Genomic DNA, 25,964 nt, shown 5'->3' on the forward strand with positions numbered 1-25,964 from the left:
ATGCTCAGTGTGTGTGTGTGTTTGGGGGGGCAGGGTGTGTGCAATTTGCTTTGAAAGAAATGGACCTTTTGGCGACTGGAATAACACACTACATGATGTACATTCCTCTTTGTAAAGACTGATGATGTCAGCACCCTATAAGTATAGCAGGAGAAGGGAAACCACCCAGTAATGCGAATAGCGTGCTCTGCTAATGCCTCTCTCTCCAGTGTCATAACATAGTTAGGTAGGGGTTTGAATCCTACAAATGCCATGTGTGTTTTTGTCACACAGTTTGTCAATGTGTGGTGGGTGTTGCTTTTATTATGGTATGACATATAATTATAACAGTAATTTCAATGCACACATCAGGTATGTGTGTGCCATATAGAGATATGTACCTGTGACCTTAAATAGTTCCTATGTGTGAAGCCTGCCTCATGTGAATACAGTTGTTACCTGTGCCAGCATGTCCTGCAGATTCCCAGACTGTACGCCATACATGTGTGTTGTTGACAATACAGGCTACTGGAGTGATCTGTGTCCCAGGCCAACTGGATGAAACACACTCATGAAAGCTGTGATATATTGATGTGGGTGAGGGTTCATGTCTGGAGTATATGTCACACATGTTATAACACAGCAAAGTCTGTGAGTAATGGACATCCAGTGTATGTGTATGGCAACTGTTGCTGATATGCATAAAGACACCTTCTTGCTTAGGCGATACACCAAGGGACTGCACAATACCTTTGGAAATGTGAATATCACAGGATAGACAAGAAAACACTTGTCCATATGTACACACCATTACCCGTTCTACATGATGGGTGCTGCCACCTACATGGTACTACTGGAATACTATGTTAAGTACATGCTGATGACAAAGTTACAGTTGCATTACAGTAATAGAGCATGGCTTGGACAACAGGTATCCATCTGTATGATACCCATGTGGTGGTCATGTGTGTCATGCGCAGAATGCATTGTAGGCCACTGTATACACTTCCAGTCGTGGATTAACATATCGCTAGTGTGTTGGCATGTACGTAAGACTGCTATATGCCAAACAGCATTCTTCACAGGGATGTGTGTGGCTCAGTAAGAATGGCTACTGGTATAGTGTAGTACTGCAGGGATATCACTGACACTGGGTTTCCTACATCTGTGTATCAGTTGAGGATACATCATGTAATAGGTTCATAGGTTCATACTAGGCTATCTGCCCTAGGGCAGTTATAAGCCTATCCAGACTGTGTTTGTCTTTTGACACCCATGTTAAATGAATTTTGATATGGCCTTTTTCCAGGTTAGTATACTCAGCCTCTGTGTAACAGTGACACAGAAGTGATACCTGGGGTAAACCTACAATCTCCCATCCAGTCAGCAACATTCCTCTTGCAGAGAGTCATTAAGGGACTCTGCCTAACCTGGACTGTGATTTTATTCCAGAGTGAAGGCAGCCTCTGGGTTATGAATCTGTCCCTCCAGCATGTCCTATTTATGTAAGTGCTGAGGTACAAGTGTCACGAGCACATACCTCCATGGGATTTGGATTTTCTGAGGTGCAGCATGTCCATTAATTCCAGGTTGGACATTGTTCTATATGTCAGGCATCTGTTTGAGCCCTTTGATCCCCTTGGTGATGTACTTTTGTGGACTTTCCAGTTGCTGCAGGTCAGGTGTCTGGTAAGGTACACCACAAAAGGGGCATTGTACTCAATTATGGGCCTGATGAGGGATGACTAAAGAGGCCCGATGACCTCCTGTGATCTAGCTGTGAATCTCTTCATGATTAGGTGGCCTATATAAACTGTCTGTGTAACCACTACAACCATGTGGCTGTCAAATGAAAGTTTGCTATCAACTCGGGTCCCCAGGTCCCTAATAATGTGTACAGTACTTAATGGCTTACTACCTGTGTTAAGTTGTGGTCACTTAGTTTTTGCCGAAGGGGATGACTATACAGGTTTTGGTGTTTAGCTTGAGGCCATGGCTCTGGCACCAGCTGTCTGTTTCTATGAGGCCCTTTTGTAGGATGCTTCTGTTGGCTGCTGAGTTGATTATGGTGCACAGTTTGCAGTCATCTGCGAACCTGCTCAGCCACAGTCCTTCTGTGTTGGCCTGTACCTCCGAGAAATATACCTGAGTGGGGTATTGTATCGAAGGCTTTTGTGAGGTCCAGGTAGGCTGTGTTGAACACCTTCCCCTCCTCACTGGCCTTAGTGACTGTTTCAAAGACATCAACCAGGTTTAAGAGGCAGGATGTGCCCTCAACAAAGCCGAACTGGGTAGGATCCAGTGTCTGTAGGTCCCCAATAACTTAATTTATGAGGTCTATGATGATCCTTTCCATAGCTTTGCAGACCAAGCTAGTCAGGTGTACAGGGCAATAGTTTCCAGGATCCATTGAGGCACCAACTTTGTGGAGAGAGAGGTCACTTTTGCTGTATGCCACTCCTTGGCTACATATCCTGTAATAAGGCTGGGATTGAACAGTACTTTTATGTTTGTGTTTAGTTCTTCTTGGAGTTCATGTAGGATGCAGCCTGGGACACTGTCTGCTCCCATTGATGCTGTGTTTCTGCTTTGGAGAGGGCGACTGAGCATCTCAGATGTCAGGGGGGCATCACTCTGCTGGGATATATATTTTCCCTTGTGGTGGGGAGGGGGGTGAGATGTTTGTGCTGAACCTGTCAGCATTGATGTTGGCAATGTATGTGGCTTAGGTGTATTCTGTGTCATTTAGGACAACTTCTGAGCATATGTGGGTGGGAATTCCCACCCAGATTCCTAACATAAGTAAAGAAAGCCTTGTGATTGTCCTTTGTGTCTTGTGCAATATTTCTTTTGAAGCTGGCCTTAGACGATTTTATGAGTGCCCGTAATTTTTATCCAAATACTGATCAGAGATGCCTTCCCTTTGTGGGATATTGGTCGATCATGTAGTAGCTTCCTCCTTCTATTGTTTTCTGTTATGTGGCTGGGGTCCACCAGAAAAGACACCTGTCTTTGGAGGATTGGGTCTTGGTTATATTTGGAATTGCATGAAGTGTGCATTCCTGGAGGTGTTCATAGAATGCGTTTATAAAGGATTCAGCAGTGTGAGCTGTATTTCCCACAGGCCCAGGGGCTTTGAAGGATTTCACCTCTGTCTTGGTTTTGAGCTGTGTGTAATTTGCTTTACACAACTTTTTCACTGTGGTTTTCTGTGCGGGGGCTGCGGTTGGTATGTGAATATACAGTGAGATTACTCTATGGTGTCATCTTACCAGTGAGGGATACACTTCTGGTCTGGAGCATAGAGTCCCCATGTTGGTGATGATCAGGTGCAGTATGTTTTCCCCTCTTGTGGGAGTGGTAACAAGTTGTTCCATAGCATTTGAGTTTATGAATTCTAGGAACCTTTGGCCTAGGGTGTTGGAGCTACAGTAATTCTCCCAGTCTATGTGTGGGTAGATGAAGTTGCCCAATATAATGTTGTTTGGAGACACCTTCATATATTCATGTGTTCTTAAGTAGGCCAAGTGGGTTTCCTGGGTTTAGGAGGGTGGTCTGTAGCAGGCTATGAACTGGAAGGCAGTTTTACCCACTGTTAGTTGCATGTGGATAGTCTGTGATGCGTCATGGTGTGGCACCAACCTGGGCGTGTGGGTATCCTTGACATTTATTGATACTCACCCTCCTTTCATAGTTAGTTCCATGTTTTGGGGCTGTAAAGCATGGTATGAGGTGTAACCTGGAGCATTTGTACCTCCGGGTCTAAATGGCATGCTGTCAATAGCATGTATATTAAAGTTAAAGAGCCTGGAGAGGTAGTCTCATTGACTGTCCGACACCCCTTATTTTAGTCTAAAATGTCGCTTATGTGAAATTTTGCGTATATCCATGCATTTCATGTCACCATATTTATTTTAGAAATTGTAGTTAATTGTAGGTTAAAGTATGATTGATTTTTTATTAATGTTATTTCAGTAGTGACTTTTTTTCCTTTTTTAGAAAATGTTTTTTTATGAATGTATTCATGGTTTATTGCAATGTTTATTTATATCTTAGTGTGATATTATTAAAGTAAGGAAAGAGACAGGATAATGTTCATTATATGTAGTGATGTTGTATCCCTTTAAAGGTGAATTAAGGGAAGTGATGTCATGGATGTAAGAGTTTAAAGGTCAAGGTTGCCATTTTGTAACTTTGTGTAGATACATTTAACCATTTCTGAAGAAGTTGGTCTTGGGACTGATGAAAAGCTATATTTTTAAGGCTTAAATAAATTGGTGGCTTTTTACAGAGACTTTTATTTGACTTCGACTATTTGGATTATTATCTGGCTGACAGACTTGCTGCATTGTAGTTTGGTTCATTTCTAGGATTCCTTTGGGAGCTTCCAGGCTGTCTGTTTCCTTTTGTGTGGTTCAGAAGTTTGTTTGAGTTTTCATTTTTCTTGAGTGTAACCTGGTAGTGCTAGGGTGTTCTTGGGAGCCTTGAACCAGGTTTCTGTCACTGCACAGATATCAACATTCTCCATGCTGAGTAGAGTTTGGACTGCATGCATCTTGCGGTTTACATGTCTGGTATTGAGTATCATTACTTCCATTTTCTTATCCCCTGTGCTACCTATGTAGGTGGGCTTGTATTTTCAGCATTACCACCAGAATGCAAAGATGTGCAGACATTACACTTTTGTAATTAATAGTGGTGTATGAAACAATACAATGACAATCATACTGTTAATGCATCAGGCATGCTGGGATATACCCACAATGATATCATTACACTGTACTGTTAACAACATGATAATATTACTACAGTTCTATGTAGTCACCCTGTGCATCAGCACCATGCTATCCTGTTCCTGCATCAATGTTACAGATTGCAGGAGATGGCACAGATTCATCATATGCACGGGGTGTGTACTTGGTATGCCAGAGTCTGCCATTGACACATCCAATCGACATGTCTGTGTGTGTGTGTTAGTGAGGGACAACAGTACAACATGGGGCAATGTTGATGCAGTGTGTGTGTGTGTGTATCTGTTAGCCTAGGTGTTAGCATTATGCATGTGTGTATGCATGCACGCAGTTCCACCTCATGGCTGCCATATACGGGTGTTTGTGGACAGCGCTAAACAACAATCCTCGCACGTACGACATGCACGGCAACCAAACTTGAAAGAAACACCAAAAGGCCAGCATAGGTAGATCCACTGTTTAATATGAGGTATATTGCAAATCGGACAAATAATGTCCTAAACAAGACAATATTCAAACTAGTTTCGGCTGTCGCCTTCTTCAGTGAGTAAAAAACAGACATTTTACCAGCAGCCCAGTCATCTATTTATATAGCTCATAGCCAATAGAAATGAAGCCATCATGTATGAGGCATGAATATTCAAATAAACTGAAATCACAGTTTAGTAACAAAAGAGATATACATCTATGGCCATATGGATGTATTTAAACTTGTTCAAATTGAGTAATAACTCATATTTGCATATGAAAAATGATAATAACAACACAGAACTGCAAAAAAGCTGTAAGTCTAGACCTACAATAACATCAGGGATTAAAGATCATTATCTGCAAATACAGATGTGTCACAACCCTAAGAAAATGAAAATGGTGCATTTGACAGAAAATGCATATGTCAAACAAGGTAATAATATCAACCTTATCATTAAATTGAAGTGATTAAACAGAAAACATGTGCAGATAAATATTTAACCATGATAATGTATGGACTAATCATAAATGGTCATTCAGTCCTGGTGGAAATAATGCACCAAGATGTATGATCCAGTATTTTTCTTTGTGACTAAGTATGCTTTGCCATCCTAGTTGGTTGTGTCTATTTCCAGTGATCTTGTCTATAATGGTAAACATAAATTTGGCAGTTGGGTGTTTGGTAGTATGTAAATATAAAGCATTGGACAGTTTTTTGTTACGAATATCACTACGATGTTCCCCTATCCTTATTCTCAGTGAACGTGAGGTTTTGCCCACATAGAATGAACTACATTGACGAGTCGCCAAATATATCACCCAACTAGTGGAACAGTTGCCAAAGACTCTGACATCATATACTTTACTGGTGTTGGAGCTGGTAAATTGTTTCAGCTGATTAAATTGAGCACATGAAATACAATGTCCATATGGAAACGTCCCCAATAACTCATCCCCTGTGATGGTGAGTTGTTTGTATTTAGCTCCACCACTCTCCCTTTGTTTGTAATGAGAAAACAAAGTTCCCAATGTTTTGCCTCTCCTAAATGAAAATGAGCATTGATTGTCAAGGATCCCCCTAAGATAGTCATTGGCTAATAAAATATTCCAATTGTTGTTGATGGCTTTCCTGACAATTTGGTGATTCTTGCCCAAGGTAGTAATGAGCCTGATATTATCACCCTTGGAGTTATTGCTTCGCTCCCTATATTCCAACAATGTATGCCTTTCCTGTTTATCTGACCAAACTCTGGTGGATTCAATGTCAAAAATAGAGTATACTCTATCTAAAAATCTGGTCTTTAGATCTACTTTGGCATATGTATAGTCCACCTCTGAGGAATTGACCCTACGTATTCTCAAATATTGAGATTTGGGGATGTTGCGGATGGTGTGGCGTGGATGCATGCTGGAAGCATGAAGCAATGAATTAAACTGGGGATATTTGCGATGGATCTTGGTGTTGAGTGTATGGCCACAGACTGTACCTGCCAGGTCATACAGATCACTGTCTCTTGCCATGGACATGGTACCTGTGCCTGGCAGGGGTGCTACGGACAGTATCAGGTACTAAGCCAGACTGGGTACTGTCATCAGAAGCAGTTGGTTGATGACTGGACACATGTCCCTGCTGGGACTGTCCAGAGCCACGTGCACGTGGTCTTCTAGGGCAGTCTGATGACAGCACAGACCCAGCATTGCTGGGGCTGGTACTGGCACTATGGGAGCGGCTGCGAGTTTGTTGTCGTCCACGATGACTGCCAGCTGCTGATGTTGCTGGCATATGTCCATGTCGATGCCTCAACCGTCCTGCATTGCCCTGACTCATGGACATGTAGTTGTGGAACAGATCTAATGTGTCCCCCCAACGTCTGTCAATGACCTTGCCGACAGTACGGATGGCAGCCGCTAGATCACGCATAGTGTCATTCATAGCAGTGCGATGTGCTCTAAGCTCCCTCAGACCCTGTCTGGCGTACCGTTCCATACGTGCCTGTGCCTGCATTACAGCCGGGAACATAGCTGAGGTTGAAAGACCTCTGTGGGCACGTCTGACAGGGGCAGTACGACCACGAATGCTCCCACGAGAACCCCTGGACATCTGCCTGTGTGTTACCATGTCAGGATTCTGGCCATGGATGCTGTGAGGGGGTTCATGTGCCACTGATACCACATTACCCTGGTCAATGCCCACTGTATGCTGTCCCTCAGCTAAGGACATTGGTGACAATGGATGTATCAGCAGGATGACTGTGCGCATTGATGGGGTTTACTGCTGTGTACTGTTGATTGGCTGACCAACAACAGACCCTGTCACACCTCCCTGTGCCATTGCACATGCATCATCATTATCACTATCCCCAGCAGTGGCTTCAGGTTCTCTTCTGCACGCCAACAGAGCAACATCAGAACCTGTGAGAGGAAGACAGGAAACACATTTTACAATGTGTACACAATGTTACTACAGATGCACACGGGCACATGCACACATGCACACATGCACATGGGCACATGCACACATGCACATGGGCACATGCACACATGCTCACGGGCACATGCACACATGGGCACATGCACACGGGCACATGCACACATGCACATGCACATATGCACATGGGCACATGCACACGGGCACATGCACACATGCACACATGCACATGGGCACATGCACACATGCACATGGGCACATGCACACATGCTCACGGGCACATGCACACATGGGCACATGGGCACACGGGCACATGCACACGGGCACACATGCACATGGGCACATGCACACATGCACATGGGCACATGCACACATGCACATGGGCACATGCACACATGCACACGGGCACATGCACACATGCACACATTCACACTCCTCAGTACATGAGATACAAACACACACACACACCTGCAATCCAACACATACGCAATACTGTTTGAGGGTATTATTACTATTATTATCATTAGTATTAATAGTATTGTTATTACACACTCAGCAGCATGGATTGGCTGCCTTGCTGTTACTCCAGAGAGACCTGCACAAATAAGACAGTTATTGTCAGTGGGCACAACTGTGCCATTGATACTGTGAATATGATACAGTACAGTAGTACAACAGTTGGCTTTCACAGGTGTACTGATGATATTCAGAATATCAATATTGCACAAGAAATTCCAGAATAACAGCTACTCACACAGTACACATCTCACACATGCATAAACTACCAGTGCAGACAACACTCAACTACAGATATGGCATGTTACCTGCACACTCCATGTCCACATGCTGGGTGGCTCCAGCCTCCATCATGACACATGTCTGTGGATGTTGTTGTTGTTGGGCTGGAGCCACAACACTTAGGAGGAGCTCCTCCAGTCTGGTGAGGGGGGGTGGATAGGTACCCCACCACCTGTGGCAAGCTGTTGTCTGTGGATATCAGACGCATGCTGACGGACATTTCTAATTAAATCACTGCAGTGATGGTGTACCTGCTCATATGTCTTGTTATGCATGCCTATGTCATTTACCCGGCGGACAAGGTCTTGCCACAGTGCAGCCCTCTCCTGCTGGTTCTGGCTGGTGCGGGAAAAAAGTGTGGAAAAATCCCACACCAGGCTCTGGTGTATCTCCTCATCCTCTGCAGCTGAATAACAGGGGTTGCACTGATCCACCATCGCCCTGGAAGGAAAAGAAAAATATGTGAGCAAGTAATATGGCACACATAATACTCTACTGTACTGATATCACTGAACTGCCATATATAGCATCTGTCTGTCTATCAGGGGATACACATGTAAATTAACACATATCAGTGCTCAGCCAGCAACTGTGTGACAGTGCCTGCCACACTCCATACAACAAACGAGTATACACCAGCACTCGGCACACTGTTTGAGGTCCAATGCGCAACCTCACACTGGGGGTATGTATCAAGCTAATGGATGGGGAATATTGTCATCCCATGCAATGCACAGTTACAATTTCAATGGTAATCCACCCTCGTCTTTGCTGCCATACCCCTACCTACACTGCAGTCATATACAGGGAACCACAGCACAACATATGACAATGTAGTATGTTTGTATCCCAATAACTGACACATCTTTCTCTGGCCTCACACCGAGGACACACACTACCATGACAGACACAACGTCATGCTGAGCAATCACACCATTACAGACCTTGCACACAGTCAGTGGCACACTCATTCCACCTCACATAGTTGATATTGCAATGACTACGTGTGTGTGCATTGTGTCATAGGTAGGTACTATTCTATTGGCCCTGGGCCTACGGCAGCATAGTGTTATGCTACCCTGCCCCTTGGGACACATGTAATGTGATTGTGCTTGCTCCTGTCACACAGTTACACAGAGGTGACTCATACAGCATATTACCTATCTGCATAACATTCATCACGGGTATGTCTGACATCTACTAATAAGGAGCCTTGCTTGTTAATGCTGGGTGGTTTAGTCCAGGGTATGGCTTATTTGTGGATAGCAACCTGTACCTCCAGCATGTGCTCTTTACTGCGGTGACAAGGATGAGGGCCATAGGTCATTTAGGCTGGACAGATTGTGAGGTGTTACCATGTCGGTTGGACAACTGGTATGTGTGTGACATAACTCTGTATATCCAGCAGTGGTAACCTCTGTGTAAGTAGTATGAAAGGCACTCTGTGGTTTTGTCAGTCACTCTGCATAGGGAATGTGTTTGAGGGCATTATCACTCTTTGTTAGGTATATCTGTGCCCTTTTCCCTTGCTGTAGTTGTCATGGGAGGTACACACCATGTAGGACATTGTGAGGTGTAGAGGGGTACAGTGACCTAAATTTCCCTAGCTGACACACCATTTGTGATGACACGTACCATGTACAGGGATTACAAGACTAGTGTTCCACTGTGGATATCAAAGGGGTAGCTATTGTACACTTGTTTCCCATGTTCCCTTCTGACACCTCCAGTAGTAGGCAGGCAACCACCTATGTGGTAGTTAGTGGTTAAAGTGTTTTGGAATGGGGTATGGTACTCCAGTATCCACACTGGTGTTCAGTCCATGCCTTTGTCACCAGGCAGCTGTTGCAATACATCTGCCCACATGTGCCTCTCTCAGTATGTATGTATATATATATATATATATATATATATATATGGGTCTACTTCTAATGCCCGAAACGCCGTTTCACCGACAGGGAAATGACCGACGCCAGAAACCCGACAACACACAAACCCGACAACGCGAAACACCGAACACCATAACACCGACACACTACACGTCAACACCACAGTACACTACAACACATATCCACTAGCCCTAACCCAAACCCTAACCCTAAGGTCCGACACTACCGCACACACTCCCTACCTGCACCCTAACCCTAACTCACTTACACACCCCAAACCCCAAGCTCCGACACTACCGCACACACTCCCTACCTGCACCCTAACCCTAACTCACTTACACACCCCAAACCCCAAGCTCCGACACTACCGCACCCACTCCCTACCTGCACCCTAACCCTAACTCACTTACACACCCCAAACCCCAAGCTCCGACACTACCGCACACACTCCCTACCTGCACCCTAACCCTAACTCACTTACACACTAGAAACGCCAAGCTCCGGCACTAGCACACTCCTACCTGCACCCTAACCCTAACTCACTTACACACCCCAAACCCCAAGCTCCGACACTACCGCACACTCACCTATCACACACCCTAACCCTACATCCCTGAGTATTGCACACTTACCTGTCCGCTCCCTACTCCGAAATCCCTCACTATCGCATACTTACCAGGTCGCGCTTACACATTCCCCTTGTCGGTCTTCCGTCTGTCGGGATTCGAGCGAGTCGGTCAACTGCGTGTCGGGTTTCTGGCGTCGGTCATTTCCCTGTCGGTGAAACGGCGTTTCGGGCATTAGAAGTAGACCCATATATATATATATAGTGAGAGAGAGATATTCATACACACACATATCTATAGACATTCATATCTGTCTGTATATGTGTATGTATCTATAGATATCTATATATGTATGTGTCTATTACATATATATGTATATACATATTCTATCTATATATGTCTATCTATTTCTACATACCTCTCTATCTATGTACATATCTATATATATATATATATATATATATATATATATATATATATATATACATATACATATATTTATATATACACATACACATACACATACACACACTAACATACTTCTAAACATCCATTGCTGTACAACCTACATTGTACATTGTACATTGTGCTACAACCTACATTGATATGTGCACATAGCAACCTTCAACTACATATCTACGTCCAGCCTTTACTAACAGTTGCAGTATGTCCCTTGCCCTATGCACATCTTCATATACATATAGATACAGACTGCTAACACATATGGAGGGTTCACAGTATGTAGATTATTAGATTATGTAGTTTACATTACCTTTGTTTCTGACAGATTTTTTGGATGGCTTGCTGCTGGATGGCTTGCCGCTGGCTGGCTGGCTTGCTGCTGGCTGGCTGGCTTGCTGCTGGATGGCTTGCTGGCTGGCTTGCTGCTGGCTGGCTTGCTGCTGGCTGGCTGCCTTGCTGCTGGATGGCTTGCTGGATGGTTTGCTGCTGGCTGGCTGGCTTGCTACTGGCTGGCTGCTGGCTGGCTGGCTTGCTGCTGGCTGGCTTGCTGTTGGATGGCTTGCTGCTGGCTGGCTGCCTTGCTGCTGGCTGGCTGGCTGGCTTGCTGCTGGCTGGCTGGCTTGCTGCTGGCTGGCTTGCTGCTGGATGGCTTGCTGCTGTCTTGATGGCTTTTTTTTTTATTTTTTTTATTTTGGTGTCTCTCTCTCTCTCTCTGTCTGTCTGTCTGTCTGTCTCACTCTCTCCCTCCAGTTGCTGCAATGATATTATTGCATGTGTGGACTGGGAGTACAGGCTGCTTTTGTAGGTATCTGCACATGTGCATGTGATGGCCTCTGCACCAATTGTTGGCCAGCATTTACTAATTGCATGCAGCCTGCTGTGTGGTAATTGCAGTTCTCACTGTGATTTCAAGACAGTGCTATAAAATGTTAGGTTAGGTAGGCGTAGGCCTTTCATTTTTTCAAGGTGGGGACCATGCTGGTTTGCTGTGGACACTGTTGTGTGAGTCAAAAGGTTGGTATATCTCTCATATCTAAGGCTGTGTTGTAGCCACTGAAATGCATGTTGTACTTAAACCTGACTGTTGCTTCTTCCAGTTCATTCTTCTCAGTGTGTATGTTAACTCACACCTAATAATGCTAATACTGTTTACATGGGAGTATGTACTTTGCTGTGGGACTTGTGGATTAACTGGTATACAACAGTACCTCTTGCAATTTCTTGCTATGGCTTCACTATTTAGCCTTTACATTCACTCCTTGAAGGCCTGCTATTTGTCTTTACTGGAATATGTTGCTATGGCTTTCCTATTTTCCATTTACATTCACTCCTTGTAATGCATGATATATTTCTTTCAGCAGCAATTTTGTATATGTTTGGTGTGGTTTGGTGGCACTGCATGCAGTCTGGTGAGGCAAAGGTGTGGGGTTTAACACTTACAAGGGTATCTTATTTTGCTGCTGAAAAGTAGTGGGGCCTTGTACTTTGTACTAACAGTTATGAATATCAGGCACATGCAGTGCTTGTAAACTGCTATACTGCCCTTAGTTTATTAGATGGCTACATCCTTTGATATTTCTGGGTTGTACTCCTACATGAGGGTGTGCTTGTGGAAGCAGTTCTACAGCTATTCACAGAGTATGTAACAGCAGACAGGCTGATACACAATTGACGGGGACGGATGTTTGGATATCACGAGCCCATGAGCCCACAGATGGCAATAGTGGAACTGAGATCCCCACCCATGGGCAGTTACCACTGCGCCTTCACTGCCCAGGACGGGGCTGTGTTGGGGGCTGTATAGGACGGGCAGGCACACCCATGAGTTGCGCCACCCGTGCCTCAAGCTGACGTAGGGGTTGAAGCACAGAATGCCTGCTCTCGCTACGCACCACAGACCGGACACTTTGGAGGGTGAGTGGACGTTCTCCTCCTGCCACGCTTGCAGAGGGGGGACGAGCCCCATCCCCTGCAGCGCTTCCAACCGAAGGTGGCACAGGGCCACTGGAGGAGGTTCCGGACTCGGCACTAGTGCCAGGTGCACTCGCCAGCTGAGGTGGGAGAGGTGGGTCCGCTGGAACCCGCCTTCCCTCTTGTCCTATGTTTAGCAGTAGTTTATGACATTTTGGGTTAGTAACAAACAACACCATTCAAAATTAGTTGTAACAGCATGCATCAGTATTCCCATTAACCAAACACCCATGAATTCCAAACATTGAACAGCAAGCATAACATATGCATATTTAGAACAACAGTACACAATCCAACAGCATGCAGGGTTGATTAATGGCAACAGGCCATCAGGTTTGGATATGTGAACAGGGTACATGCATTAACGTACATGCAGATATGTATGAACCAACAGGACAAATGTCCATGGGAATTAATTGTGACTACACATACCCAGTTTGGTGTGGAATGGCATTATTTGTGAAATAGGGTAGGGTGAAGAAATATTACATTAACAACTTAAACTACCTATACATATGCTGTACATTTCTAGTAGCTGCAGATATATATACCCTACATGTCTTAGTACAGTTTCCTATATGTAACCTTGGGAATGTTGATGGTGGGAATGTTACTGCTACATTAATATACATTCCATTTTTATTCATACATGTTCATATCTGGCTGTGTTCAGGTACAGCATCCTGCTACATTTGATTTATATGGCTCTAGACAACTGTGGATGTTCAGTATTTCATACAACTATACTATCTCAATATTGCAAGGGTACAGCAACATATCCAAATTGTGGGACAGACACATTCCAGGTTCAGTACTTTCTTAAACCCATTTCACTCTTTGGTTGTGGTTGTCCCATTCATTTCAGAATGTACTGACTGCAGTATAACTTTATTCCAGACTTATTACAGCTTTCTTGGTCGATTCATACCTCTTTCTCACACTCTCACTTGTTTTATTTTTACAATTCACGATGGTACTGAATTCTAGGCGTTATTAACATTTCTTACTTGTTATAACAATCCTTTCCAACAGACTCACTTATTTCATATGGCAGATTTTAAAAGGGGATGTATTTGACACATGTCTATCCTGTGTAGATTGTTCACCAGTCTTTTTCAGGCTGAAGCAGTTATCTGATATTACAATACAGGTGGAAAATCTCTATTTGACACTTATTTAATGTTTATTTCTGGATTACAGGCTGCATCACTTATCTAATCATACAGTACTAGCAGAATCTTTCTTCTAGGCTTATTTGAACTTTATTAATATGTGACTACACTGAACTCTTTTACAAGCTGTCTCACTTATATTATATAACAATTCCATCAAAATAATTACTAACCTGCCTAGTGGCGCAACCGCACCAGCCTGCCAGCATAGGCTCGATGATTCATAGAACGGACACCTGCAGCTGTGATATAAATGAAGTAATATTGGAACATACATCTCCATAATATAGGCTAAGATAAATTTCTTACATACTTAATTACATGGATACTTACTCAGTAGTAGGGCGTTGGGCATTTGCCGGGCCTCCTGGATCCAATGGTTCAGATGGTCCTGCTTACGTCTCTTCAGGTACGCATGGTGGTGACGGACCTGTTCACCAGTCCTTGGTATGCCTGTGGCACTGGTGAGATCATGTGCCAACCGGTTCCACGCCTCTGCCTTGTATGCACCCCAGGGAACCTGGCCCTGCATGAGTTGAGCCTCATGATCGTGGACTAGGAGCCAAACCATATATTTGGACTCCTCAACACCCCACCTCTGTGTTCGGAAGTGACTGCCCTCTCCTACACCTGCCATCCTGACTGCAAATGGGTTCCACAATCAGTTATGCTGTGTATTCCCGCCTATGGGGCTTATATATGCCCATTTTCCCGCACTTATCTGTGATTGGCCATTTTGGACATATATTAGCTTATAAAAAACCTGTTTTGTCATGCTTCTATTTCTATTCATTCCTATATATATGCTAATACTGCATTTCTCAGTGCAACTGTCATGGCTTAGTGGTTTAGTACTTTGACTATGGGGCACAGTATCCTGGGTTCGAGCCTGGATATTGCTTTTTTTTATTTTACTACTGTCTAGACAGGCTAGGAGGTGTGTCTGTGTAAAGGCGGTTTTGATACAGCTTGCTCAATGTTGCCCACCGGTAAGTCGGTTGGCGCGCTTCGCAGCTCCGCTTAAACGGCTTACACTGGGTAATGCATTATTTGGCTATGAGCACGCATATTACGCTGTGTGAAGTGTTGCTCAGCTACGGGCACCCATTTTAAGCGTGTTAAAGTGCTGCTCAACTCCGGGCACTCATATTACACCTGTTAAACCGCTGCTCACCTGCAAGCAGTCACACTCAGCTTGTTAGAGCGCAGCTCAGCTATGGGCACTTATAACATTTTTTTTTATTTTATTGTCTCAGATTTCTTCAAAAATACATGTCCCATTTCATTACATTTCACTTATATATATATATATATATATATATATATATATACACATATACATATACATATATGTCAGGGGATTGTTTCATGCTTATTTAACTAAATATAGAAAATGATGTTGTGGGGGCTCGACCGTGACTACCTCCTCTTTGACCAACGTCTCTACCGCTACGCTATTGCTACTTGGCTTAATTTGCATATTTGGATCTTATATGCTTTTCAATGACTGCTAACTGTGGTTGAGCGGAGGGCATACCCGCGCAACCGAGCGCAACTACGGGCAAACATTTTTGAAATTATAAAAAAAAAATGAAACTGTTATTTTTACATTTTACATTACAGATGGGTTTATAGTCTGTGGGGGCATGTGTGGTGTTGTGTTTCTTGACATTTCCGCGGACTTGCTCGTGGGAGGTTACTTTCAGGACTCTGACTCTTCTGGGGGGTGTCCCTTTGCAGAACTCGCCATTCGGACACGCCCCCTACTTTCCTACATGGACCGTGTTAGAGTAGGGTGTGATTCAGCATGCCCTCATGCATATGCATGGCATGCTGATGTCATACCGTTTAACTGCAGCCTCCGTGTAAGACATGTTAACTCTTACACGGAGGTTTCGTGAATCCTGCCCTCTGTTTTATGAAAAGTACAAATCATTCAATTTTCAAGATTCATGTTGCAGTTTTCTCTTTTTCTAATGTTCAAAGCTCCAGCCAAAAAAAAAAAACATGGTTAATTTCTCATACTTAGCATTCTAGTTTCGTCACTTAGGAAGCTAAAACCATTTTCTGATTATTTAATGACAGTTTAAAAAAACAGAAATAAGCTATGTAGCCATGCATAAACGGCCACATAGAACAATGTTTCAGATAAGTCTACAGCATACAGAAGAGCATTGCAGATGCAATGCAAGAGAAAGTTGATGAAATAACAGGGTTTGCATCAGCATGAATTTTCTTTTTTTTTCAAAACAAGTTTATTGTTTTAACATATAAGAGAAATATCATAACAATTTTATACAAATAATTAAAAATAGGTATTATTATAATATTCAACAAAACAACTAATGTATTTACAAAGACATCCACTACAATCAGATCAATTAATTAAACTAAAATACTGTGCTATTGAAATTAGAATTTTTTTAACAAATTTTGTAAATTATCCCATACAATAAAATGTGATGTTTTTCTAGTTGTTCTCATTCTAATTGTGCTTATTTCCATATGACACATTATATTCATAACATTTTTAAATTCATTGAACGAAGGAGGTGTATCTGAAATCCAATTTCTAGTTATTATTTTCCTAGCCACTGCTAGGATAGACCATAACAAGGGAAGCTTAATCTTTTTAACACATTGAGGTACAGGTGTGTTGAATAATATAAGAGACTTAGAAATAATGAAATTATCTGTAAAAAGAGCCTGCAAAATTCATTAATTGACTTCCAGTATTCTTTCAACTTCATACAGTCATAAAACATATGAGCCCAGTCAGCATTAATTTCTACATTACATCTCTTACATAGATTATCTTTATTATTAATTTTATTCATCATCAAAGGTGTATAAAAAGATCTATGTAAAAATTTCCATGTATAAAGTCTCCAGACAATGGAAGATGTAGTTCTATAAGCAGATTCCAATATATATTGTTTATCTTGTTGAGTTGGTGGGTCCCCATTAATAGAGGTGAAATAATTCCAGTATGAATCTACATTGTAAAAAGTTTCTTGTCTGATAATGTTATGTATATATGAAAGCTTACCTTTATCAGAAACTTTATGCTGTAAATTTATTATCAAGTAATCAATCAGTTTTGGAATAGATTCTTTAACTGTTATAGACATTAGATCTATTCTATCAATGAGATGTTGTCTAAATATCTGAACCTCTAACCAGCAAGTTTCTCTTAGATCAAATTCTTGTTTTAAGAAATCTAGATTTTTAACTTTATTATCAGATATCAGCTGATACCAGTACTTTAGATTATTATCTATAGCTAAATGAGCTCCTTCAGAAGTAGATGACATAAGCATACCCTGAGTATAAATTATAGGTAATACAATAAAATTCCATTCCCTATACTTAGGGTGCATGAATATAAAGTTACGATAACTAATAATAATATTTAATGGGTAACAGACCATATGTTTAGGTGTAATAGGTGAAGTACAAAATTCCTTTAGCAACCACAACATGGAGTTATTTATAATCATATTTTTATGTGTTAAGGAGATTTTCATGAAGTGCATACTAATTAGCTCCCAATAATCTTTCCATTTTGCGACATATGACCGATCTATTAATAAAGTAATAACTTTTATAATAGAAGAGATAATATATAAATTAAAGTCTGGAAAAGAAATTCCCCCTTGAGACCAGCTATTAGTATGTTTCTTTAATGCAATCCTAGGTCTATTAGGTGCCCATAAGAAATTTAACATTAGTGTATTCAGTTTCTTGATAGTTATTTTTGTAGGGGAAAGTATTATTGATTGTATTAAGTATAAAATCTTGGGGAATATTATCATTTTAATAATTGTAAGTCTCTCCTCCATAGTAAAAAAATATTATTCCAGGTATTAAAAAGATTTTGTATATTAAGAAAACAGGTATTATAGTTATTATACATAATAGATTTAATATCTTTAGATAGTATTATACCTAAATAAGTTATCTGACCTGAGTTGGGTACATATTTAGTAAAATCACTAATAAGAGTATTTTTTTGTGTATATATAGGTAGTATTTTAGTTTTTTCTTCATTGAATATTAAACCAGAAATACTTTTAAAATTCATCATTTTATCAAATAAAGACTGCATAGAAGAATTAGATCCTGCTGATGTAATTAGAACATCATCTGCAAAAGTTGAATTTTGATGTTGTATTTTCTTCTATTTCAAAACCCTCTATGTCAGTACTGTTTCTAATCAAATTAGCCCAAGGCTCCATTACTAAAGTGAATAATAGTGGAGAAAGTGGACATCCTTGCTTTGTACCTTTAAGAATGGGTATTTTTTGTGAAACATATGTTCCTACTTTAATATAAGCCAGCTGCCTTTGTATAAATGCTCAATTAAATTTACAAATGCATCAGAGAAATTTGTGCATTTCAGTAAGGTAAACAGATAGTCCCAACTTACTGAATCATATGCTGAACCTATATCAAGACTAATAAGTGTTAAATCTTTCTTTTTCCTATTTGCAAAATCAATTAATGTTAAAGTTCTTCTTATATTATCAAAAGTATTTCTATTTACAATGAAGCCCGCCTGATCTATGTCTATAATGCCAGGGATAATTGTCTTCAATCTATCAGCAAAAATACTCATAAACATTTTATAATCAACATTAAGTAATGAGATGGGTCGATATGAAGAACATCTAGTTGGATCTTTATTAGGTTTTAAAATTGGTGAAATAAATGTATATTGCCAAGATGGGGGTTATTAACTCAGTTTGGGCCAGAATAAAACCTTATGTATTAATGAATATGTAGTTTTAGAAAGGATTTTATATATCTCTGGCATAATACCATCATTACCCGGTGCTTTGTTTGATTTAAGCTTATTTATTTGTGTAATAACTTCTGTATATGAAATACTCTTGTCCAATAGTTTAATCTGTTGTTTATTAAGCTTTTATTCATGTTTGTGGTTATAAACTCCTTTATTTTATCTTTAGGTTCCATGTTAATGTTGTTATGGTTAATCTTGTGAAAGTGATTTCTAAATTCATCCAGTATTTCTGGTATACTAGAAACATTCTTCTTTTTCCTTAGAGAAAAGATTTCTTTGATATGGTTTTGTTTATTCAATCTTTTGTTTTATTTTTAAGTCTATGTAAGTATTTGGGGCTTATTGAATAAGACAAAAACTTGTATTTCTCTAAAGTTATTTTAACTTTATGAGTTAAAATTTCTTTGTATTTCTCATTTAGTTTGTTTATTTCTTCAATAACTTTCTTGTCCATAATATTTTCTTTATTATTATGTTTATAAGAGTCTAGTTTACTTTGAATATCTAACAATTCCTTATCCCAAGATTTCCTTTTATTATTATACCATCTGATACTTTGTCCATATAGATATGATTTTAAGGCATCCCAAACATAGACAATGGAGACTTCAGGAGTATTATTTATGTCTAGAAAATGTTGTACTTCTGAAAGTATATATTCCTTATAGTCTTTTAGCTGAGTTAAGTATGCTGGTATCCTTTTGATCTGAACATTATGAGTATTTTTTATCATGAATTCAAAAACAATTGAGTTATGATCAGATATAGGACATGAAATGATTTTGGAATTAATTAAATCTGTTACCATCTGGTTAGAAATAAAGACCCTATCTATTTTTGAATAAGTTTTGTATCTGTTAGAAAAAAGGTGTATGGTAATGATTTTGACTCTATTTGATTATTAATATCATTCAAATGATAAGAATTAGCAAAATCATTTAAATGTTTTGCATTAGATGTAATTCTTCTTTTCTTTATAGTGGTAGTATCACTTTCATGTAGTATACAATTAAAATCACCAGCTAAAATAATATCCCCTACAGAGAATGATATGATCTTATCAATATGATGTTTCACTGTATTAATACCAATTCCAGGTATCCAATATACATTAATTAAAGTGTAAGTCTTCCCATTAATTTGTATTGTAACCATACAAAACATTCCTTTGGCATCCTGATAAGACTTAATGGTTTTAGGAATGGGCATACTTTTATTCCATAAAATAGCCACTCCTCTTTTTTTCTGAGTGTGCTCTGAACTAACCAATACTGTATACTTATTAGTGGCTAGTTTATCAATATCTTTTTTCAAGAGATGGGTTTCTTGCAGGAAGACTAGATTGGCCTTGTGTAGATTAATGTATCTTATTAGGCTTGCCCTTTTACACGGATTATTCAATCCATTAATGTTTAAAGAAATTCCTTTTAAAGATGTCATTTGGCATTTTTAAAACTCAAGAATCTTATGATCGAAATAACAAATAACAAGATAAATAATGTTACATCTCCTCTTTTAGGTGTACCTTTAAATATAGCTGTATTTATTAAATCTCTTATGGGATTTTGTATAGGATTCAATTTTGTTTGTAGTGACAATGAGTGTACAAAATATATTGTGGATGTCAAAACTATATACATATAACAATGAACAAGTGAAAATAATGTAAGGATTAAACCTTGCATCCTGCCTGGAGTTGAAAACTCCAACTTAGAGCAGTATTTACTACTCAAGTTAACCCCCTACCCTAAGCAGCAGTACCTCAGCTACCACCTTATCAATTTAATACTAGTTATATTTAACTGAGGTTAACAGTTTTCAATTCAATTATCTATCAAGACAAAACTACACATTTGGTAAAACAGCATCATATAAACTAAAATAAACTTTTTTTTTTTTTTTTTTTAAACTGTTCATACTATTATATAGATATATGTAATATATAACACTTGTATTCTAATAGCATTCAAATAATCTTAATGTTAGAAATAAAGAGGAGAGAAAATTATGTTCTAACATTCATTTAAATCAAAAACTTTGGCTAATATGATTCAGACATTACATGCATTAAGATGCATCTATTTTCTGTCATGTGAATTCTATCAACAGCTTCCAAAAAATCTTGAATTGTTTGTATATGAGCATTTACTTAAACTCATTATTGTCAATAGAGTAAAATATTGTATTCATAAAAATTATTATAAATCATATTGCATAGTTATGCAGATTCTCAGAAACACCTGCATTATTACCCAAAAAAAAAAAAGCCATCACACACATAAACACAGACACACACACATACATATACACACACACATATACACACACACACACACCCACACACACACACACACACACACACACACACACACACACACATACATATACACATACACATATATACATACATACACACACACACACACACATATATATATATATATATATATATATATATATATATATATATATATATATATATATATATCTGATCTCACTGAGTTGTGTCTTTGTAGAGCACTATCCTACTTGCTGTCCCTAGAATAAATCTGTCTGCTTTATACAAAATAATGCACAGCAAACACATATTAGTAACCAGATTTTACAATCATGCTAACCTACTGCTTTAAAATATATCACATGACATTTCTTCCAGAATAGAGTTATAAGATTATTTATGCTTGTCAATCAGATGAATTAAATGAGTTATAGTAAAGTATATGTTTGGGACACAAGTTTTAACACAGATTATTATGCTACTGTTAAGTAGATTTTCAAAACATTTAAATAAATGTTTCATTTTCTATGCCTTCTAAAATAAGATATTTACTTGCTACAAGAAACTACATCATCTAAACTCATCATAACTGACACATTTTATGAATAGAGTATTTTTCCTGTATCTGTGGTGTGTCAGCGTGATAACCTTGTCAATGTTTATACTAACTGCTTTCAGTTTCTCTGTGAAAATTCTGTGAGTGAAGCTTCTGAGGAAACTCATGGACATTGTGCATGAGACAGCCCACATCCCAGATTGTCTCCCTTAACATTTTGGCGGGAAACTTATTAAAACTTGTGGCAAACATTCATTTTGTCAATAGAGTAAAATATTGTATTCATAGAAATTATTATAAATCATATTGGATAGTTATGCAGATTCTCAGAAAAAAAAGCCATCACACTCACACACACACACACATACATACACACACACACACACACACACACACACATATATATATATATATATATATATATATATATGATCTCACTGAGTTGTGTCTTTGTAGAGCACTATCCTACTTGCTGTCCCTAGAATAAATCTGTCTGCTTTATACAAAATAATGCACAGCAAACACATATTGGTAACCAGATTTTACAATCATGCTAACCTACTGCTTTAAAATATATCACATGACATTTCTTCCAGAATAGAGTTATAAGATTATTTATGTTTGTCAATCAGATGAATTAAATGAGTTATAGTAAAGTATATGTTTGGAACACAAATTTTTAACACAGATTATTATGCTGCTGTTAAGTAGATTTTCAAAAACATTTAAATAAATGTTTCATTTTTATGCCTTCTAAAATAAGACATTTACTTACTACAAGAAACTACATAATTTAAACTCATTATAACTGACATATTTTATGAACAGAGTATTTTTCCTGAATCTGTGGTGTGTCAGTGTGATAACCTTGTCAATGTTTATACTAACTGCTTTCAGTTTCTCTGTGAGAATTCTGTGATTTGAAGATTCTGAGGTAACTCAAGGACATTGTGCATAAGACAGCCCACATCCCAGATTGTCTCTCTTAACATTTTGGCGGGAAACTTATTAAAAACTAGTGACAAACATTCATTTAGCAGTGTAAATGCATCTAAACATGACAGAACCTCCACAATGTATTCCACAGATCATCACAGCCTCTATGCAAGTGAAATTAAACTCAAAATTACCAACAAGCAATAAAACTCAGCATTCTTCTCCCAACTCAATTTTCATACAAATCCTTTTATTCACTGTGCCCACACAGTCAAAAGCATTTCTATATATTAATAAAGAAAAGAAAAAGAGAGTAGAAAATAAAAGGGAGTGAGGCAGAAATAAAAAAATGTAAGAGAAAGCTGTAAGAAGTATATACAATGGAATGTTACTTACTGTTTATATTAATAGAGTTAAAAATAAAACATATTATTTACTCTTATTTAGTTCTGATTATTATTAGTTAAAGCATGACAGATTATTTACAAACAAGCATAAGCAGTATAATCAAGAAAGTATAATTAGAAATAGCATTTGAAGAACTTATAAACTTTTACAAGAAATAAATATGTTACTATTCTATTAATGATATTTTCATTACTGTTCTCTCCCTGCCCTCCCCCACCCTTTACCCACTACATAATCTAAATAGAATGTCATTGTTTAAACAAAGAAAATAATAAAAGAAGAAGGAAAAAAAGATAAAGATAAAAAATGTATCAAATTACTAACCTTACTTTTTTCAGAAAGAAAAACAAATCGAGTCACAGCCTGCCATTAAATCCTCAGGCATTTTGACTGGTTATGAAACAAAACATTTCTTTGCACATAGAGAATAACTTTGATTAAATCTTTTCCAAAATATTTGTGGCTTTCTGGAAATGCAGGAACTATATTCAAAAAGATTAATAATGAACTAAAATGATGAGAGAGAAAAAAAAACATATAACAAATCATTTGTTTTTTAGTCTCTTCTTCTTCTCTGAAGTCTTCCAGGAAGCTTCAGTTGCCAATCTCTTTAATGAAGAACTAGCCCATTCCATTTCTTCTATTTTATCCAAAATCCTTTTTCTTTGACAAACAGTAAAGCAGAGTCTAAATCATCAAGACCTTAGGACCATCAGGAAGGAAGATTTTAAGCTTGGCAGGAAACAGAAGGTATGTTTTAAACTGTGCTTTTTAAGCTCCCTTATTAGTGGCAGAAAAACTTTTCTTAGCAATTACCATGGAAGAATAGTCATTGTCAAAACGCACAGTTGTCTCATTAAACTTAACAGGAGCTTTAGCCCAAGCAGATTTAAGAACCATCTCTTTATCAAAAGATGATAGAAATCTAACTATAACTGATCTAGGATAGTTTTTGTTAGAGTTAGTATTAGCTATAGATCTATGTGCTCTTCGATACCAAAAGATAATGCTTCTGGTAAATCTAAAGTTTTAGGGAGCCATGTTGTTAAAAAGAAGTAATATTGTTACCTTCAATATTTTCTGGCAGTCCAAAAATCCTAATGTTATTGCGCCTAGATCTATTTTCCAGGTCATCCAGCTTTGTTTGTAAATGTGTATTTTGTTTCAGCAGAAACTCAATGTTGATTTCCTCTTCTTGTATTTTATTTTCCATGTCATTCACAGCTTCTTCTATGCCTGCCATCTGGATCTTCTGTTGTTGCAGGTCCATATGTAACAAGTCTATTTGTTTTGTAGCTTTTCTATGAAAGTGTCTATTTTAGTATCCATTTTATCCATCTTAGCAGTAAGTTGCTGGACTATAATTATCAGAGACTGAAGTTCTTTCTTGATGCTGGAGTCTTGAGAATTTGTCTTACTGGAACTCATTTCAGACTGATAAACTGACAGGAAAATTTCCAAAGTAATTTCTGACAGGAATATTATTAAGATTTCCTTTCTTTTTTAGATATAGTTCAAGAACTATATAAAACAAACATATTTAGAAAGAAAATTACTTCAAGAATTAATTTTTTAAGTAATTAATTCCTGTCAATGTAATGAAATTGGTGGAGCTGAAGAAATCTGCTGCTATCCTGTGTTCATCCTTCAGCATGAATTTTCTGAAGGGGATGAAGTCTGAAACTCAAATATCTGTCATTATTTTCTGACTTTAACCCTCAATGAGTTACTAGTTATTTGCCAGAAAGCCACAATTGTATGAGAAAAAGAACAAAAATATGAGGCAAAAATCTGGACGTTATGTAAAAATCTGTACAGTTGAGAGGTATGCAGTCCCCATCCACATGAAGCAGAATTCCTCCCTACCCCAGTTAAAGTGTAACTTGGAGGATGGGGAACAGGATATTCATCCCTAGTTTGCCACATATGTCTCTAATGGACACAGAGAGCCTGTAAATGGCTAATCTCCCAGGCTCCTGCCTGTAATTGTTTCATCCCTTAAGCTCCTGCTTACACTTATCAAGGGTACCAGAACTTCTCAGAGATTTGGAATGCATGGCTAGGCTTAAAAAGGCCCTTGTGGTCATTATCCTAGTGAACACCTATGAACCTATGAACTGAATTAGTTACAGTACTGTTTAAGTTCAGTATATACAGGTGATGGGCAAATGAAAGAACTGGGTGTAATTCTGGACAACTTAAGAGTAGGGGTATTGGATAATGTATCTGCAACTGTTTTTTTGTCTATTAGAATTTTAAATGCCTGAATTATTGTGTCAAAGAATTTTGTTTTTGTTTGGAAAGGATTGCAATGTTACCAGATAGTGTTTACTTGCATTTTGTCTTGAGTCATGTCTATTTTGCAACGACACTTTTGTTAAAAACTGTTTAATGGAAGCATTATAAAAGCTATAGGTTTTGAGAAGGATTCTTAAACATTAATCTGTCCAAATGAGTTGCTTTTGTGTAATGTTTGGAAGAGTACCTCTGGTTGA

This window comes from Protopterus annectens, chromosome 1.part2 (assembly GCF_019279795.1).
Source record: "Protopterus annectens isolate FY-2018-M chromosome 1.part2, PAN1.0, whole genome shotgun sequence".
Classification (NCBI taxonomy): Eukaryota; Metazoa; Chordata; order Ceratodontiformes; family Protopteridae; genus Protopterus; species Protopterus annectens.